This window comes from Tachypleus tridentatus, chromosome 12 (assembly GCF_004210375.1).
Source record: "Tachypleus tridentatus isolate NWPU-2018 chromosome 12, ASM421037v1, whole genome shotgun sequence".
Classification (NCBI taxonomy): Eukaryota; Metazoa; Arthropoda; class Merostomata; order Xiphosura; family Limulidae; genus Tachypleus; species Tachypleus tridentatus.
In genome coordinates, this window is record NC_134836.1 from 34,078,119 (window position 1) to 34,100,005 (window position 21,887).

Here is a 21,887-nt window from a genome sequence, read left to right on the forward strand (position 1 = left end):
TTTTAGTACCATATTATCTTACAAATATTACGTTTCTTCCCAAGATTCTTCCTTTGACAAGGTGCTTTCTGCTGTTATCACTTTGTTGGAAGCGGGTGTAGAAGAAAGGTACCACATTCTGACAGATATTCGCAAGAAAGATGTTTAGTATTTAAGTTCTTGTTTGTGGAAGGATTCATGGATTAATAGATGAAATCTATTAATTAACGAACAGGTATCAGTCATTTCGTAATAGTATATGAATTACACCTAAAATACTTCGGTCCATCATGCAGGCCGTCTTCTACATTATTTTTCTTAAAGTGCAATTTCCATCCATTTGAAATTCTTCACGGATCTATGTATATTTAACAGTAAATAAGTTAAAGGGTTGTACTGGTATCAACCGAGTAACTTACGAAAGTGCTTCGAAAGTATGAACGCGTTATTGAATGTTTGCGATATCATAAACCATGAAAGCACAAGTTCTATAAAAAGAGCAAGTCTACACCTGTTATATTCAATAAAATTGGAGATAAGCAGATACGTCATATCTAACGTGTTATTGCAAATATCATACATTTTTATTCACCTTAAAACAGTTATTTAACAAGTTTGCAAAATAGTTACAACGGAAGATGGTTCGTTCAACTATAAAGTAACAATTACGCTTCACAAGCAGTCGAATTTTCTAGACTTTAGGAAAGAATGAAGTGTTTGTAAAAATAGTTTATTAAGACGTTAAATAATGTTAAAATAAAAACTATAATATTGGAAACAATTTAAGAAACAAATAAATAAACAAATAATCTGGTAAAGGAATTAAACAGGAACCAGCCCAATGGAAAGAAGAAACTTCATTCTTTCTTACTGCACGTGCAGGACGTACAACTGCAGGGTTCACCTTCTGTAGAGGAGAAAAGATTAGACGTTATTTTAAAAGTATTATTTACACAAGTAATTCATAAGTCTCTCTTATACAACATTTTTAATAGTAACTACTAAGTGCTTGCATACCTGTACACTTGCATGGACTTCCTTCAGTGTCGCCTTTTCCCATGCACGAAGTACACTTACATCCATCTTTCTGGCCACACGTGCACTTATCGCTGCAGGTGCACGTAGGATCTTAAAGATCGGTATGGTATAGAGTTAATTGTATTTCACGTTTTGTTAAATATATACATAGTAATGTGAATAAAGTGAAAGAGCAAAGACGTTAGGATGGTATTGTACATTTGATATCGTAAATCAAGTAAATTTATTATTTACAGTAAGAGTCAAGGGAATGTCAGATAGCAAGTTATCACATTATTTAGGGACATAGAAGTTTATTTGCATCGACATATGCATGCAGTTGTTGTAATGCCTATCATGCATAGTAGTAGTTTCATAAGCCTGTTTATTGGTTATGTATTTGTCAGTTTGTTTAATTAAGTCAGTGAAGTTACCGTTTTATAGAACTATGTTGTAACAATATACCCTATATTACCACACGCAGCAAGAATTAATAAGGTCAGTAGTTACTAAAACAGCATGTTATTTTATAACATTCCCCAGTTAATATTTGAGCGAATGTCTTTGGGAATTAAGAAAATCTTGCATACCTTTACACTTACAACTCCGATCAGTTTCGTCTCTTTTGTTACACGTGGTGCACTTACACCCTTCTTCATTCCCACACGTGCACTCGTGAATGCAGGTGCACAGCGAATCTTTAAAGAACAGAAAGATTACGGGTTTATTTTTTTGTTTTGTTTTATTGCCATTACGTTTATTTACAATATTAATTTAACTACTGAAGCAACAACTATGCAGTAAACAAGTAGGAATGGTATATAAAAGAATTAAAATTCACAATACTATCAATTACACATTATTAATACATTAAGATTTCTCAATCATCCAAAATCAAAGTAGTTAAACGAATTACAGTTTAATAATAACAATAAAAACACTTCGATCCGATAAAATACGAACATCATTGGTATAGAAAAAAAATATAGCTCATTGTTTACAGTTTTCCATGTTGAAAATCAATTATGGTGACATTTTAATTACACTGTTCACCTTCTCAACAAGAGGTACATTCTAAAGAGGTATCACCTTTTAGATAAGAAATAAAAGGTCATGTGAACGGCAAGATTTAATAATTAAAATTTACGACTAAACAAACATGTAGATCATCTGAATAGCGAAATATTAAACAAGGAACGGCCCAAACAAATACCTCTCGACAAAAGAATGTTACTAACGTACACAAAGTCAAGATACGCAATATTATTCCTTGCTATTAAACAGCCATAAATGAATATTCATCTTAAATAGAAAACAATTTCACAAAAATCCTCTTATCTTTTAGCCTATGATATTACTTTGAACATAAACTTTGTGTTTATTTCTCGTATAATACAAATCCCACCACTTACCCCCACATTTGCATACTGAAGCGGACATCTTGTTTCAATTCTACTAAAGTCAAACACTATTTCACCAAAACTACACACGCGGATCAACGTTTTATATTGACCAAGTGCAAGAGTCGTGTGCAAAATAACCTACAACGAACCATGTTATTTATAGCCAATCATGATGAGTAAACATGTTTCAAATAGTACAAAGAATAATATAACAAAATGTTCATCATAACTGTTTTGAACTTTAAGAAAAAAAGTGTTTACTCTCATGTCTACTATTTGTTATTAAAACACACGTAACTTCAGATCTTAGGAGTATCAGTTTCTCATGTTTTTCCAGCTTCTATTGTTAAACGTAACTAAAAATAGTAATACCTCCTGTCCACCCCATCAGAGACAAGTTTGATGGTTTAAAACGCTGAAAGTCGGCTTCAATATAAACAAACCAAAACAACATTGTAATAAATGAGGCAAAGATAAGTAATACACAAAAGTAAAATGGTGAAAGTTACTACGTAAGTTTCAAGTGACATTAACACAGTGTTATAAATTATAACTCACATCAGATTTATAAATTAGTTTAATAAGAATAATCCAGTTACTAAGGGTTCAATGAATTGCTTATATAAGGATAATCTCTAGTGATACACTAGCTTCATTGTTAATAATATAAATAATTGATACAGAATGCTGGTTTATATTTAATGGTAAATAGTTTATTAAAATCAATATTTAAGTTCTATCTCCAACCAGAAAATTATTGTAAATTTGAAATGCCGACACTATCAGCTGTAGTAAATACTGACGGACTTGTTATTGCAAGCTTTTAATATCAAAACGTCTCCTCAACTTGATCACTTTCTCCCACTTTCCAGTTTATCACCGAAAAGTTTGAGATCTTTTAAAACTTTTCTCAGTTCTGTTTATATTTCTGTAAAACAAACTGCTTGTGTTATGTCTAATTGTTGTAGTTCGAACAAGAGGAATCAAAAGCTTTTGTGTCTATATATGGACATAGTTTCCCCAGACCACCCGATGTTGTTTATTTGGCTACAGTTGTAAAACTGATGAATTTAAGGAGAATCTACTCCTTTTAAGTTTGTTGGTTCTTTGTCTTTGACAAATGTCACTACTAAACCCATGCCCATACATATTTTACGTGGTAATGAGACAGCTAAACCATGTTTGAAGGTATACTGCCTTTAAATTAGAGTTCTGCTACTGATGAGTCTGTTATTTCTTAGGATATTAAAGGTAGATTAGTTAATTTTCCTCTTTATAACATTTGTTTAACATCAGACCCGAGATGGTTAGCAAGATAACTTCTCTTTGAACTAAGGGTGATGTTACTGTTGAGGAGAATCCAAAGTAATTAATTTTCACTAATCGAACATAAAAATTAATCTCAATATAACAAAAACCAGTTTCGAAGGTGAATATTTAGTTGACATTCCCTTGAATTTCAGAACTGCTTTTATGTTTTCAATGAGTGATTGACTGACTTCCTTCTTTGAGTAATATAAAAATACATTCTTCCATGTTTGACTTGAAATCTTTCATTAATCTGTTTAACTCATATTTGTCAGATATCTTTTACTGACTCTACAATTGCACATAAACTTGTTTGATCATTTTGTAGGCTATTTGTAATAAGATGATCTAACAAACTGCAACAACGGCACAACACATTCTATTGCAAAATGTAACTAAAATCATGAAAAGCTCAGCTATTTACGAAAGACAGAGTTAAAATTAGGATTCTAAATTATATTTGAGCAGATCTCGTAGAGTGCGTTCGAAAAACATATAGTTTTTATATATTTTTAAGTTATCTAATAAAAGATGTAACAAATTAACAACATTTACATGGGAGGTACAATATTTTTTGCTCATTCCCTGTATGTTTAACAATTGTTCTCTTTTGATATTATGGTAAAAGTTTGTTGGGTTCACTGAATAAGTTTCACGTACTTCTATGTTTGTGTACGTTTGTAATTCTTTTTTCGTTCTGCTAAAAACCATTACGTTCGTTATCTACAAATTGTGTATGAAGAATGTAACGTTAAACGCAATGAAACTAATCCTTTTTGAAACCTACATCAGTTAATGTTTAATAATTACATTTCTTTTTTTGATCATTTAAATCTTTTGTAGAACAAAATTTGAATGTGTAATACGTCTAAAATCATTAAACCAAATACTTGACGTATAGATGAATCATGATACATGTTGTTCTGAAACTAACATTAATAAACTTAGTGATTCTTCAAAGTGTCTACAGTTTGAGACTGGTAATGAAATTTAATTTTCAAGTTTCAAAAATTTTAAATGTTGGAAATTTTGTGTTGAAAAAAATAATTTGTAACAGTTTCTAATGTTCATAATAGGAAAGACCTTACTACAAAATTGCTATAAGAACAACACATTTATTCCATTTTGTTGGATTTTTGTTTAATCTACCAATACTAAGAGATAAATTACATGTATGAATTTCAATGTTTAGAATGACGGCAAATATTTAAGATGTCAGAAGTAACTGTAAGAAGTTTATTAATAAATGCACCAACCAGACTGTCTCCATGTGTTTTGAATTATTTATTTTCAAACACAAATTAAACGATCTTGTAACAAAGATTTTAAACCACATTTCCGGTAAAATATTTATTTTTGATATGTATTATTGACATTTCATTCCAACTATAATAGAAGAACCGAATTCTTTTACACTACAGATGCACCTCCCGAGATTTTAGTCCTAAAAAAATACACGTTGTTCGGTAACAAACAACTGATAAAGCTACAGACATTACATTCCTATCCTCATTGGTACAACGGTATGTCTTCGGAGGTGCATCGTCAGAAACCCGTTTCGATACTTTTGGTGGGCAGAGTACGGATAGCCCACTGCACGTTTCAGTTAATTCTGAACAATCAGACAGACATTAAATTTCCTTGTATGTTCTTATAGTTAAGACAGTTTTGTTTTAATTATTGTAAGCATAACTTTGACCTGCTTTACATTTACACTGACTTTTGTACATGGTCTTGCATGCATCTTAATTCTTACACTTCACATTACAGGAAACTCTGATCACTATAAGTTATAGTTTCGATTTTCCTGCCTTAATAAAAGTTCGAGGTGTACGTAAGTCACAATCTGTACAATGTTTTTAAATTTTACTTTGATAATCACCTGTGAAAACACAAACCACACAGTACAAGCCAAGACTTTTCAAGTCAAGATTTCAGCAAGAATATTCACGAAGTAATATGGTGTTATTATATAAATTTTAGTAAGGACACCAATTCGCACTTGTCAGTTAATATTAATAAGAGTGCACGTAATGACAAACAGGAGAAAGGGGAAATCATTGCAAAGGGCGAATTGCAGTAGCGGCCAAACTTGCTTAATGTAAGAGCCACATTCGATAATCTTCTGATCTATAGAAGTCCAAAGACAAATATTACACAGACACTTTTATTGTTACATGTACATTTTGTTACTTACATATTACACAAACATTAAAAAGTACATGCGCGTTATAATATTCATGTATGTGGTTTGTTTATACATATATAGTCCAAATGTTTTAAAGCCCTGGCTCATTGTTTTAAATATATTGAGCGTATTTATTACGGTAATGAACTACGAAAACATCCAAGAAAAATATGCAAATTTACATTTCATTAACATTAAATGAGACCGCCAAAATAAAATAAAGTTGGTTAGAACAGATATTTGTAATAATATTTGTCTTATTATATTTCTGATCAAAACATGGAGAAAAATATCTAAAACATTAAAAAATATCTTAATCAGATACCACTTTACAAAACTTAAGTCTTATAATAGTTTTTTTAACACAAACAGAAGACATTGATACAATTGTCAGACTATTTACTGGTGGTAGCGGTTTTGCGAGTTTCCATCTTGATTGTGGTTCGTTGAAATTCTAGCTGATATGTTGTCAAAGCTATACGAATTTGCTCTATCATATGTTGATTTGTAAGAACTGCACAATGCTTCATCTTCACAAACGTCATTACAAATTCAGTGATTACAGCAGTATGTCGTACACTGGTTTTCTTCAGTTCAGTCCATTGTCTTTCTGGAACTTTCTTGAAGAACTCATTTGTAGAATGGAATTTATGGATCAACATTACACCAAGGTTCTACTGTAGTTCTGTTAGTTTCATTTTCACAGCCGATGACTGCAACCATAGGTTTGAGATTTGGACAATCATTACTGGTTACATCAGCCATGAATGGATTTACAAGAAAGGCGAAGCAGGGCTTCAGTTTCTTCACCTCTTCAAAGCTTTCTAGTAAATGATGAATCAGTCCTTGTAATTTATCTTTGTATTATTCCAGTTTATTCTCTTTCATTTCAACATCAGAGAACGTATTTACTGTCTTTTTCAGATTAGTAAAGTAATTGAAGTTTCTGGATAATATGCATCTTTGAAAAAGTCTAATTTTATTCTGAAAGCTGAAAATTGTCTGAGTAAGATCAAGAAACAGAGTGCCAAGATGAGAGTTGAGGAACATTAGATCTCGCAACCATTTAGCCCATTAAGTGGCTCAGCGGTATGTCTGCGAAGTTACAACGCTAAACACCGTGTTTTGATACCCGTGGCGGGCAGTGCAGAGACAGCCCTTTGTTTAGCTTTGTGCTTAATTCAAACACAACAAAACAACAACAGTATATAATTATTACTTCCCAGTTGAAAATAGAATCTTCTCTTTTCAATAAAAGTAATAGTAGGATCCAAGAAACTTTGCAAAGCTGGAATTACTTTTTATTAGTGTCTTTAATCCTGCATCCCTCCCATCATTAGAGGTGCTCCATCATTTGCAACACTGAAGATTTTATTCTGTGAAATATCAGCATTTGTTAAGGCTCTATCAAGCACATATTTGATGTCAACACCACGAGTTGTTTCTTTTAGTGCCACTAAGTTATATATTTTATTTCACAATTACATGAAGTGTAGCATTAAGCTGGCGTTTTGCTCTTAGTCGCTGAAGTTTTGCATTATTTGGAGCTAATACTGCAACAACTTCAGTTATATTCTTATTAACAAATTCACAATCTGAATATGGACGCTTAGCACGAGAAATATCCCATGATATAATAAAACTGGCTTTAGTCGTTGTATGAACTTCCTGACTGAATGTTGTAAACAACATTTGCTGGCTATTTAATGATGATTTTAACAGTTAACTTGTTTTCCGTAATTCTGATTTAGGCGGATAATCAGACAAAACGTTTTGCGATTTTTTTCAGTGTCGTTTCAACATACTGGCTTTGTAATGACTAAGTAACACATTGCAGATAACACTTAAATCATGAAAAGCTCAGCTATTTACGAAAGTCAGAGTTAAAATTAGGATCCGAAATCATATTTAAACAGATCTCGTAAAGTGCGTACGAAAAACATACGGTTTACATATTCTTATGTTATCTAATAGAAGATGGAACAAATTAACACCATTTTCATGGGAGGGTACAATATTTTTTGCTCACTCCCCATATGTTTAGCTATTATTATTTTTTGATAATATGGTAAAAGTTTATTAGGTCCACAAAGTAATTTTGACGAATTTCACATCCTTGTGTAACGTATTGTTTTGTTTGTTTGTTTTGGGATTTCGCACAATGCTACTCGAGGGCTATCTGTGCTAGCCGTCCCTAATTTAACAGTGTAAGGCTAAAGGGAAGGTAGCTAGTCATCACCACCAACCGCTAACTCTTAGGCTACTCTTTTACCAACGAATATTGGGATTGAACGTCACATTATAACGCCCCCACGGCTGAAAAAGCAAGCATGTTTGGCGCGACGGGGATGCGAACCCGCGACCCTCAGATTTCGAGTCGCATGCCTCAACGCGCTTGGCCATGCCGGGCCTTCATCTTAAAGGAATAAAGTCAAAAGTGGCAAACAGATTGTTAGCTACACTTATGGCACTGATAAAAATGTTACAGCAAATATACATTCACCAGTTAGCTAGGCCAAGGTGTTTTGTTTAATTTAGAGCATGAGGGTTGGGAGAAAGAAACTTGGCGTAGCTAATTAATGATTAAATATTTACTGGAAAATTCTTATCAATGTTATCAGTGCAGTTCCCATTTGATTATAAATTTTATTCTTTTGAGATAAACTAAAATAGTTGGTTTTTATTTTAAGTTTATTATAAAACCTGGGAGTAAACAAAATTATTTCTCTTCACCCTCTTTCTTGTAATTTTGATGAATTAATTGTTGTTTTTGTAGACAGTTTTTTTTGTGGTTCAAGCATGAGGAAGAAGTTCTCGAAGATGGTTGCTTTAAAGATGGTGATTTGACAAGGAGGTGTTTTAAAGCTTCTAGTATGATGATTGAAAATCTAATTACGAGTAGCAGATCTAGACAGTAGAGGGCTGCCCCATGTCCCAGAGAAAAAGGCATGACCAGAATTAGAAATTTTTGCGTGTGTTTGTGTGTTTTTCATATAGCAAAGCCACAAAGAGCTATCTGCTCAGCCCACCGAGGGGAATCGAACCCCTCGATTTTAGCGTTGTAAATCCGGAGACATACCGCTGTACTAGCGAGGGGCAGATTTTTTTATTTTTTTTTGCAGTATAAACACTTATAATTACAATTTCACATCCAGTTATATGCATGGTAATTAATTTTAGACACACAGAACTTACAATGTACTTTGTCTATACTGTTTGTTTATATGAACTATAATTACTAACATTGAACATTAAAATGGCGAAAGAGAAAGACATTATAAAGAACTTATCACAATTTTTGATGACTTTAACATATATAAAATGTATCATCTATCATAATTTCACTGTGCAGTTTGCTTCCAAAAACTTGTGTACTTCAGTAATATTGTACCGATTAACTAGTTCTATTCTATAAAATTATTTTGGAATTGAGGAATTCAAAAAGTTTAATAATAAAATATGTACATTTCAGATATTAAGTTTAATGTTTTGTAGTTCAAGGTCATGAATACTTTTCCAGCTCTTGGAAGTTTCGTATTTAACTTTTACAAATATGCTGTTTTACAGCGTGAAATGAAAATTAATAAAATTGTTAATGTTTTATCGGCTCTGTTGTTCACGTGATTGTTTAATATTGGAACCATTCAGTGTCTTTGTTCTATAATACTTATGTGATGGTCAAAGAACCTCAGAAACTGCCAATTCATATTTAGAGCTTAACACCCATCTATAATGTAAGAAATATTTTTATGCTTATTTTTTAACATAACAAGAGTGACAAATAATGATATACTTTTTAATTAATTTTAGGTTGGTCATGAAGTTGGAATTAATATTCTGTTCTTTATCTATAATAAAAAAATGTATGTGACTGCTGTAACTCCAAGATGAAGAAGCCTAGAAATCTAAAATATAGTGTCCATACTGAGTGGACCTTGAGGATGTGCACTGGGTTATTATTATTTATTCATTCATGTGTATGTACAGATACATATTTTTGTGCGGTAAGTTAATAAAAAACAAAAGAAAAAATGTGACCATCACAGCTTCAACCAAAAAGAACTTTGAAACCTCAAATTTTTCCCTCTTACTAGATGAACCCTGAGGGTGACAGTTTTGTGTTATTTATTCATGTTTGCATGCATGTTAATTTTATAATGAGGCAATCTAGCTAAAAATTACGCAAAAAAGAAGTTGTTCATTACCTTACAACATTTAATGTGTAGAACAATAAGTGCCATTGGTAATAATGATAACATAACAGAAAAATATGTCAATTCAGAAATGGTTTAAGTTTAAAATTGCACAGGGACAGTCATTCAATATTGTTGGTTTCAAACTGCAAAGTGCTTGATTTTCTAATGGCCAGCATTATGTTGGGTGTTCCAGAGTTGGTGTCAGTAAGAACCTTTTCGACTTGGCAACAAATGGAAAAAATGACAGCTATATCAACCGAATGACTCAAATGAAACCGAGTACTTTCGCTGGTAATTATGTATAATATTTCAAAAGAGTTTTAAATCCAACGACATATTCCCAGTTATTCTCAGTGCTTAAGACATGACAATAAGGAAAATTGTTTTAGTGTTCTTCGACAATATAAGCAAATAGACTAAGGTTCTTTGGATCTTGAGAGGACAAAATAAATGTTTTGAATTTCATGTTCACAAATATTTTGCTGAAGAAAGATATCTTAAGTATTTGACATAAATAAGTATAAAATATGTGTACAAAAATCTACGAAGCACATGAAAGAAAGCATGCAGTTTACATTGTAGATTTTTAATGAAAAAACAGTAAAAATGAATTAGAGAAAAACAATAACTTTATCATGTTTTTTAAAAGATTTACTGACAGATTTTTCAAAGTAAATATATTTCGCTTATAGTAATCAACAGTTCATTTAAACATACTCATTAATTTAATCCACAAGGAAATGACTTTTCAACTAATTTCTTCAAAATTTTGATTATTAATTAAAACAAACTGTAAATGTGATAACTAAATAGACTTAAAATTCTGAATGTCAAAGTGAAGAACTTCAACCAATTGCGGGTAACCGCCAGGAGTAAGTACGACTCTGGCCAACCTATATCAGAGCAGGTCATTTTAAAAAATATGGAAAGTCGTTTATTTGATAAAATCTATGGTTTGGCGTCTGTAGGGTGCTAGGGCAGCGGTAAAACCCGAACTACTTAGCACCAACCAGGGTTGATAGCTTCCGAACAATTCCCTGGCGACGAATGAATGAACAGCCTGACATCTGGAATAGAGGCATTGATAGATACCTATTCCAACACATGTTTACGTACCCAAAGCGAAACCGGTGCAACTGACATTTCTACCAGTGGAGGTAGTAGCCGAACCACACAGATGGACGGCTTAAGTTATGGAATCTCGCATAACGAGAAAAAGACAGCCATATCATGACGATGGACGGCAATTATAAATTAAGATAAGAACCAGATGTTTCCATAGAACAGACAGGCACAACAATGTTTGTGCATCTAGCAAACAAACACAACTCGTTGGCACAAGCACGATTTGAATTCTATGGAAAAGATGACAGCAACTACGAAGCAATCGCTTGTCATCTTCTTTATCGGCGAACTTCCATGTTTGCAGCAGATTCATAGAGCTTTGGCTGCGAGATCTGCGAAATGAAATTTAAGACAAGGTCGGGCTTATCTCAACATAAGAGACATCGTCATCCTACAATCAGAAACGCCTGAGGTATACTATCACAAGCAGTCAGAATGCCACGGGGTAGTATGGTCCGAGGAAGAAATACGAACCCTCCGGGATGCGGAAGCAGTATACACGGGTCACAAAAACATAAATGTTCTTTGTGCAGGATATCTATCTTGAAAAACTCCTAAGCAAGTCTCAGATGGCTCAATAAGGTACAACCACCCGTCCACGTTGATTCAAATAACACCATGAGTCGTGGAGATCCTCTTGATATCGTACAGTTTGAAGCACTAAATTGAGAAGAAATACTTCTCCCTGAATAAAGTTATAAATTCTGTTCGTACCTCAATCAACTGAGAGATCAGAGGGGACTCGATGAAGTAACATGGCAAGAGGTTAAAATTGTGAATAAACAATGGGTTGACGAGCTTTCCCATTCATAAGCATCTTGAAACAATGAAAGAACTTCAAAGCAGGCGATTAGAAACCCAAAAACTACCTGAAAGCCATACCAGAGACGTCTCTTCCGAGTGGAACATTTTAGAAAGTACCAGACAATGTTCGATTTGGAACTCAAACGCCTAGCTGTTGAGATAGTGGATGGCCGGAATGCTGTCTAATATAGCCTTGGTAAAGATCAGATGAAAGACCACTACAATTATGTCTATGATGTTGCAAATGGTAACACCAATTTACGAATGCCCACTACCACCTATGGCAAAAGAGACTCATATTCTGGAATCCATAACATCAAAGGAAGTAAAGGTGGCTCTGGGAGGCGTTATAAAGAATCGATAAATCCCACTATTGGTTGGTAAAAGAGTAGCTTAAGGTTTGACATTAGGTGGTGATGATTAGTACCTTCTTTCTAGTGTTACACTGCTAAATTAGGGACGATGTGTGTGTGTGTTTTTTATAGCAAAGCCACTGCGGTCTATCTACTCAGCCAACAGAGGGGAATCGATCCCCTCATTTTAGCGTTATAAATCCGGAGACATGCCGCTGTACTAGCGGGGAGCTAATAGAGAAGGTATAAACGTATATTGGACCACGTTGAAGATACAGTAAGGTTAAACTACAATAATTGTTGTTTATCTATAATTAGCTGGTAGTTCGTGCTTCAAAGGAACACCAAATTTCTGTAGTAAAACAAATTGCAAGGGGTAATGGTAATTTTGTTTTATACTATAATTATAATTTGAAAAAAATTACCACTAATTACTAATAAGTATTATAAAACAGGATACACCGTTTGAAATTACATCATCTCGTGAAATTGGTTGATACCTACGTTTTGGTTTTTCAGTTACCGTGTGGTAAAGAACAAGAAATGATTACGATATTTACAGACCTTACCAAAACGTGACTCAGTCATTACATAGATATTGTTATAAAAGGAAACTGTGTATAGTATTGTAAAATTATAGTGAGGAGATATTTAAAATAGCATTTTATTGAACAGTCGTCCCCATCAGCATGTCTGCAGACTGTTATAAACCGAGTTTCGATACTCGTGGTGGTCAGAGCAAATACAGCACTTTGGGTAGCTTCCTGTCCAATAATAAAGAAACATTCTGCAAAGGCAGTACTACAGCTTCCTTGATATTGCAATAAAACGTTAGGTAGAACTGGTGGTAGTTAGTGAAAAACATAAGATAGGTGAGAAGGAAATGTTAGTATGAGTTTATAGTTTAAAAATCAGTAACAAAATAACATTGAAGCCTACAAAATTATACTTCCTACATTATAATAATAATGATTAATCATGAAAGAAAATTAAAAATACTTTTATTGTTGTTTTTTTTCTTTTGGTTTTTTCCTATCTATCAGTTTTATTGACTAAACAATGTCTGTTTGTATTTTAACAACATAATGAGACAACCTAATTTCTTGGGCAAGGTTTTTACAGAGTTTACAAAATATACCGGTCTTGGTCTCAGCTGTCTAGTGTTGTTTTGAACAAACCTGATCTTGGTCTGAAAAGTGTCAAATTATATAAACACATCATTAACTGAACTAATTTTATGTACAATTAAAAGGTAAAAATGAATTTTTTAATTAAAATGTTTAATTGCGGACATTTTCAAAAACACAGCTATTACTTGTAAGTTTTTATCTAAATAGATTCTATTATTTGTTTTTAAGTATCAAATTGAAATTATGGACAACTATATAAAGGGGAAAATCGTTGTTTTATAAATAATACAGGAACACTGGTAGATATAATTAAACAGATACTGATAGTCTCTGTTCTTTTAGAAAGGGTTTAGCCCCCACAGCCTTCCTTCTCTTGAGATTGTTTGTTTGTTTTGAATTTCGCACTAAGATATTCGAGGGCTAGCTATGCTAGTCATCCCTAATTTAGCAGTGTAAGACCCATCGCCACTCTTTTACCACCGAATAGTGGGATTGACCGTCACATTATAACGCCCCCACGGCTGAAAGGCCAGCATGTTTGGCGCGACGGAGATGCGAACCCGTGACCCTCAGATCACGAGTCGTACGTTTTAACACGCTTGACCATGCCGGGTCTTTTCTTGAGATTGATTTTCAAGGAACGAAACCATTAACCTATAAAACTCAATAGTCTAGAAGAAAATTAAAGTAAGAGAAACGTACTGAAATTTATCACTTAAACTCGTGTTCTTTGTTATGTGTTACTTTTGACCTATGTTCCCTAACAGCACTGGTCAGCTGTTACTTCCAGTCACAGACATAATTGTCGTCTGCTAAGTAGAACAAAAACAAAGCATCCACAACAAAGTAAAGACAACGATACGCTAGACTACATGATGTCACCATATTAGTGTCTTAAATAAAAATAAAGAAAGTAGAAATTCCATGACATACGCTTGAAAGTTTAAAACAACAATAAATTGTACGAAGGAAATATAACACCTTCTAGCTTATTAGTCACTTATTACGTTATCTTCACATCCACTGGTAGTGTCACTGGTGGTACTGACGCAACACCAGGACTTAGTTGTGCCGAAGTTTATGGCACTGATACTAACAATAAAAGTCGCAGAAGGCCCTGGGGTTCTTAGAGGCATCTGGGACTAAGTATCTGCGACATCTTTATTTCCCTTCAGTAGAGAAAGCCACAGGTATCCTCAAGTATCTGAGGCTCTGTGTTGCCGGGACCCTCAGGTTACGAGTCCAGTGTGCGAAATTTAAAAACAAACCTTTCTTCCTTAGCGTTTTCACAGCTTCTCCCGATTCTCATTTTTATTTTTTATAAAATTATTATTTTCGAATCTCAAACCATCCTTCAAACTCAAATTCATGCTCCCTGCAATCCGTAATCATGATTGGGTTGAAGAGAAACGTTTCTGACCGCCCATAGTTATTTTTCATTTCCCAAAGCTACCGTGCGTTGTTTTTGTTCTTGTCTCCATATGTTGAACTTATTTGTTTTCAAAACACACAATAGACAATGTTACCCATAACTTCAAACAACATTTGAATTAACATCTTTCCTTTGGAATGTTTCATTCACGTTTCAGTCCAACAAGAATACAGTAACAATTGTTTTATACTACACGTACGCCACTAACAATATTCTAGTTATTAAAAGTATACGTCAAGTGTACATAACAATAAAAACAGTTGATAAAGCTACAAACAATAAACTTTCCTTTATAGTTATGTAATTTTTAAAATTATTTTAAGCATAATTTTACTTTGCTATGAGAAGAGCTTGCATGTCTTTACATTTGTAGACATTTGACACCTGGGGCCTTTTGTCTTACAATGTAGTAAACTTGCATCCATCTTAATTGTTAAACTTACATTCTTTTCTACAAGTGTACAGAAAATATTTAAAACGGCAAAATATACGTTATATTTTATCATGTGTAATTTGTAGATCTGACTGATATTGTTTGGCAGTACTGAACTTTCTTAGGCAAATGTTAAAAAACGTTATGCATTTGATGAATACGGTGATCACATATCCCAGTAAAACTGTCACAGCCTTACGTTGTAGCTTCGTTTCTTTTTTAAAGATTATAAAGAAATTCAAACTTTCCAAAATTATGTGCACCTTACAAGTTCTAAATGTATACACGTGACTAACCGTGCAAGGCTCGTCCGTTATTCTTAGATAATCACCTGTTAAAAACAATACATCACACTGTTACAACTTTTCTTAATTTTTCTTCTTGGATTAGTCTGTCATTGAGGAGTTTTGTATTTCAAAAACCTGACCAGCACCTAAAATAGAACCTGATAGTAGTTATTGATTAGGTTCAGCCAACATTTATTGAAATGTAAAAGTATAATTACTAATTGATAGATATTACTCGGGTAAAATAAACCTAGCATTTTAATTTAATTGTTTATATATACAAACAGACTCACTTGCTACAACGAACTGCCAACAGTTAGAATGATGGATATTATTTACAAACAGCAGGCAGAAACCTTATGTTTTGATCTATCAAATGGATATTGTTTCCTACGTTATCCTCCAATTAGAAATTGTAAGGCAAGGATGGAGTTTAATTTAAGATGTAGAAACTCCCAATGCGGAATGCATAAATAGTAATCTTTGGTAAGGTATATTTATAATTCTGATGACGAGAAACCCACTTTGATTAAAAATGCATCTCAGAACAACTGGTGTGGGTATTAAACGCTTATAGATAAGTAGAAAATAACAAAAAACTCATCAATTAAAGGGTTAATATATTTCAGATCTTCTAAGCTGCATTAAGGTATACTTCACCTGGTAAAAGTAGGAACATAAAACAGTTGATCATTTAAAGAAGTCTATATATTACAATAACAGGAAAGTCCAGGCGACAAAGGAGAAAATTTACTTTTCCCAGCTTCTCCAAACAGCGAGAACTATAGAGCACATTAAGTTATTCGATTATCTCAAAAGTGATTAAGTTAAGTAGTTTCTAGTATTACCCAGTATTATTTTGAAGTTTTTTTCCCCATTTTAAGCCTGATTAAGTCTTAAAGAACGACTGTAAATGTTCTGAAAAAAGGCAGTTTCTTATTATTCGCACCGCTAAGAGTTAATTGCGACGTACCGACCTTCTTCTACATGTTATTTCGTAACATATTTTATAAATAGCGAGTTTCTTCGTAAGATTCTTTCATTGACAATGTGCTGCTAGCAGTTACCACCTTGTTGAAAGCGGGTGGTAGGAAAGGTATCGCATTCTGACAGACATTCGCATGAGATGAGTTTAGCATTTAACACTAGTAGTTGTAGAAGGATTAATGGATCAACAGATGAAACCTATTACTTACCGAACAAGTAATAGTCGTTACGTAGCATTGTGAATTATATGTTTAAAATTATCCCGTCCATCAAGCAGGTCGTCTTATGCATTATTTTACAGAAAGTGTAATTTACATCCATTTGAAATTCTTCACGGCTCTATGTATATTTAATAGTAATTATTTTAAAGGGTTGAACTGTAATCAACCGAGTAACTTACGAATGCGCTTCGAAAATTAAGAAAATTATCTGAAGGATGATATTTAATTTTATTAATAAAAATCACAATAAATAAAAGCATAAGTAAAATAACAAGGTGAAGTCTGTTTAATAGAATTGATGGTAAACATTTACGTGAAATGTATTATCGTGCGATTTAGAAACTCTCGATTTAACCGATAAAATAAGACTTAATGAGATTGAAATATAGTTACAACGCACGTGTGTTCGCTCAAATATAAAGTAACAATTACGTTACACGAGCAGTCGAGTTATCTGGACTTCAGAAAGGAGAATGAAGTGTTTGTAAAAATAGTTTATTTGAAACACGTGTAACAATGTCAAAATAAAAACTAATACTGGAAACAATTTAAGAAACAAATAAACGTGTAATCTAGTAAAAGGAATTAAACTGGAACCAGGCTACTGGAGAGAATAAACTTCATTCTTTCTTACTGCACGTGCAGGACGTACAACTGCAGGGCTCTCCTTCTGTAAAGGAGAAAAGATTAGACGTTATTTTAAAAGTATTATTTACACAAGTAATTCATAAGTTTCTCTTATACAAAATTTTTTAATAGTAACTAGTAAGAGCTTACATACCTGTACACTTGCATGGACTTCCCTCAGTGTCGTCTTTTCTCATGCACGAAGTACATTTACATCCGTCTTTCTGGCCGCACGTACATTTGTCGCTACAGGTGCAGGTAGGATCTTAAAAGATCAGTATGGTGTAGAGTTAATTGTATTTTAAGTTATCGTTAAATACGTACAAAGCTGGTGATGTGAATAAATTAAAAGAGCAAAGAAGTTATTGCATATTTGATTTCATAAATTAAGCATACTAATTGCTTACAGTAACAGAGTCCAGGAGTTTTCGGATAGTTTGTTATTACATACTGTTAGGGACATAGAAGACTTATTTACAACGCCATATGCATACAATTATTGTAGCAGTTACCATTGATAGCAATAGTTTTCATAAGCCTGATTATTGGTTATGTATTTGTCGTTTAGTTTAACTAATATAGTGAAGTTACCTTTTCTATAGAACAGTGTTATAACAATATAACCTATTTCACCACCGCGGCGAGAATTACCAAGCTAAGCAGCGACGAAAACAGAATGTCGTTAATTTAGAACATGCTCCAGTTAATATTTTAAAGGAGTGTCTTTGGCTATTAAGGAAATCTTACATACCTTTACACTTACAACTCCAATCAGTTTCGTCTTTTTTGTTGCACGTGGTGCACTTACATCCTCCTTCCTTTCCACACGTGCACTCCTGAGCGCAGGTGCACAGTGAATCTTTGAACAACAGAAAGAGTAAAAGTGTTTACCGCTATTATGTTGATTTATAATAATACGTGTACAACTAATAACGCAACAAACTGGTCAGTTGACATGTAGGAAAGGTCAACAGCGAAAGAAATTAACAATATTTTGTAATACAATCAATTACATGAAGGTTTCTCAGTAATACAAACTCAAGGAGTTCAACGAATTAATGTTTATTAATAATAAAAAATCACTTACATTCGAGACAGGTACATCATTGGAAGAGAACACCTGTACTATCAATTATAGTGTACAGTTCCACATTTAAGATGGATTATGGTCACGTTTAAAAGTAACATTAAGAGTTATCAGCTTTACACAACATAGAAACTATTTCGTCGTTAGGGAAAGTTATGTGAATAATAAGGTATAATTGTTATATTTAAGACTAAACAAGATTTAGATAATCTGAATCACGAAGTATTAAATGAACAAAGGCCCACACTACTGCTGTACCAATCATGGGAAGTCAACATCCAAAGAAGAAAGATATGTAGCAGCGTTTGTTACTATTAAACAGCCACAAATGCATATTTATCTCGGGTAAAAACACAATTCCGCCAAAATCTTTTATCCTTTATCATATGATAATATCTTCTAACACAAACTGTGTTAGTTTATCATGTAATACAAACCCACAACTTACCTCCACATTTGCATACCGATTCGGACATTTTGAATTTGAAATTTATTTATTATCATCCAAACACTACTTTCACTAAAATTCAGCTAGCGCATGAACGTTTTATATTGACCAAGAGCAAGAGTCGTGTTCAAAATAACCAACAACGAACCATGTGTTATATCTAGCCAATCATAATAAGTAATCATGTCCTAATTAGTATAAAGAATAATATAACAAAATATTTATCATAATTGTTTTAAACGTGAACAAAACAGGTGTTCACTTTGCTGTCTACTATTTGTAATTAAAACACGCGTAACTTCAGATCTTAGGTGTGTCAGTTTCTAATATTTTTCCAGCTTTTATTGTTAAACGTAACAAAATATAGTAATACCTCCTGTCCACCCCATCATTGGCATGTTTGTCGGCTTAAAAGGCTGAAAGTCGAATTTCAATATAAACAAACCAAAACAACAATGTAATAAATAAAGCATAGATAACTAATACACAAAAGTAAAATGGTGAAAGTTACTACGTAAGTTTCAAGTGACATTAACAAAGTGTTAGAAATTATAACTCACATCAGATTTATAGATTAGTTTAATAAGAATAATCCAGTTACTAAGGGTTCAATGAATTGCTTATATAAGGATAATCTCTAGTGATACACTAGCTTCATTGTTAATAATATAAATAATTGATACAGAATGCTGGTTTATATTTAATGGCAAATAGTTTATTAAAATCATTATTTAAGTTTTTTCTCCGACCAGATAATTATTATAAATTCAAAATACCGACGCTATCAGCTGTATTAAATACTGATAAACTTGTCATTGCAAACTTTTAATATCAAAACGTCTTCTAAGCTCGACCACTCTCGCCTACTTATCAGTTTATCACCAAAAAGTGTAAGATATTTTAAAACTCTTCTCAGTTATGTTTATAAAAGAGGGCTACCATTTTCTCTTTTCTTTTTGTTGGAATATCTGGTGTAGGTGATTCTTTCTTTACTCTGCCATTTCTATAAAACAATTGCTTATGTTATGGTTGATTTTTGCAGTTCGAACAAGAGAAATAAAAAGTGTTTGTGTCTATGTATGGACATAGACACACCAGACCACCTGATCTTGTTTATTTGGCCACAGATGTGAAAAGTGATGTAGATAGGGAGAAATTTAGACCTTTTACGTTTATTGGTTCTGTGCCTTTGACAAATGTCACTGCTAAATCTATGACTATACGTTCTTTACGTGGTAAAGAGAAGCTAAACCATTGTTGTTAGAAGATATACTGCCTTTAAATTCGAGTTGTTCTCACGGCATTAAAGGTAGATATTTTAATTTTCCTCTTTATAACATTTGTTTAACATCAGGCTAATATTCCGGACCAGTTGTGGTTGGAGTAAGACCTACTCTGCCAACTAAGGGTGTATCATTACCGTTGGGAAACGATTTGGCTGGGGAGAATTTTTTGATAAACCCAAGATGGTTAGCAAGGTGACCTCTCTTTGGACTAAGGGTGATGTTATTGACAAAGAGAATCCAAAGTAATTACTTTTTATGAATCAAACATAAAAGAGAAACTAAAAATAACACAAACCAGTTACGCAGATGATTATTTAGTTGACATTATCTTGGATTTCAAAATTGCTTCACATCGATGCTGTATGTTTTCAATGAGTGATTGACTGACATCTTTGTATGAGTAATACAAAAAGATAATCTTCCATGTTTGGCTCGAGATCTTTCATTGATCGGTTTAACTCAGCCCATTAAATCTCATATTTTTAAGATATCTTTTACTAACTCTACAATTGCAGAGAAACTTGTTTGATCATTTTGTAGGCTAACTGTAATAATATGATGTAAAACACTGCAGCAAGTGCACAATGTTTTGTGAAAAAATGTTACTGAAATCGTCAAAAGTTCAGGCACTTACGGAAGTCACCGTTAATATTTAGATTCGAAATCATATTTTAACAGATCACGTAGAATGCGTTCGAAAAACATATATATTTACATATTATGTTATCTAATAGATGTAACAAATTAGATTTTTTATAGGAGGGGACAATATTTGTTTGCTCACTACCTATATCTTCAGCTATTGTTTTCTTTTGATATTATGGTAAAAGTTTGTTTTTGAATTTCGAACAAAGCTACTCGAGGGCTATCTGCGCTAGCCATCCCTAATCTAGCAGTGTAAGACTAGAGGGAAGGCAGCTAGTCATCACCACCCACCGCCAATTCTTGGGCTACTCTTTTACCAACTAATAGTGGGATTGACTGTCATATTATAACGCCCTCACGGCCTATTTATTAAGTCCACAGTGTAATTTTGACTTATTTTTCATGTTTATGTACTTTGTTTGAAACATTTTTTTTTATGTTAACAACGATTTCGTTGGTTGTGTACTAATTGCCTATGAAGGATGAAACGTTAAACGAAATAAAACTAAACTTTTTGAAACCTACTTCAGTTTATGTTTAATAATTACATTTCATTTTTCTTACCGTTTAAATCTTTTGTGGACCAAACATTGAATGTGTAATACGTTTAAAATCAAACCAAATACTTGACGTAGATATCAATTATGATACATCCCGTTCTGAAACTAACATTAATAAACTTAGTGATTCTTCAAGGTATGCATAGTTTGAGGGTGGTGATGGAACTTAAACCTTCAGATTTCAAAAATCTAAATCTTTGGATCATTTGTATTGAGAAAAATAATTTGTAACAGTTTCTAACATTCATAAGAGGATAGTCCCTTACTACAAAATTGCCATAGAAACCACAATTATTAATTGCAGTTGGTTGGATTTTTGTTTATCTACCAATACGAAGAGATAATCTTCTTGTATGAATTTCAATGTTTAG

At 33.0% G+C, this 21,887-nt stretch overlaps 2 long non-coding RNA genes across 3 annotated transcripts; both read right to left on the bottom strand.

The window, feature by feature from the left end:
• Window positions 1-690: 690 nt before the first annotated feature.
• Window positions 691-2,518, bottom strand: LOC143235578 (uncharacterized). The gene is made up of 4 exons (XR_013019310.1): window positions 2,409-2,518; window positions 1,587-1,694; window positions 997-1,107; window positions 691-886 (listed from the first exon to the last, which is right to left on the bottom strand). It is a non-coding gene; the product is annotated as an uncharacterized LOC143235578 (long non-coding RNA).
• Window positions 2,519-17,342: 14,824 nt separating this feature from the next.
• Window positions 17,343-19,166, bottom strand: LOC143235577 (uncharacterized). Of its 2 annotated transcripts, none has more exons than XR_013019308.1 (4): window positions 19,026-19,166; window positions 18,242-18,349; window positions 17,645-17,755; window positions 17,343-17,533 (listed from the first exon to the last, which is right to left on the bottom strand). It is a non-coding gene; the product is annotated as an uncharacterized LOC143235577 (long non-coding RNA). The 2 variants fall into 2 exon arrangements; XR_013019309.1 differs by lacking the exon at window positions 19,026-19,166 and adding an exon at window positions 18,836-18,858.
• Between the last annotated feature and the right edge of the window lie 2,721 nt (window positions 19,167-21,887).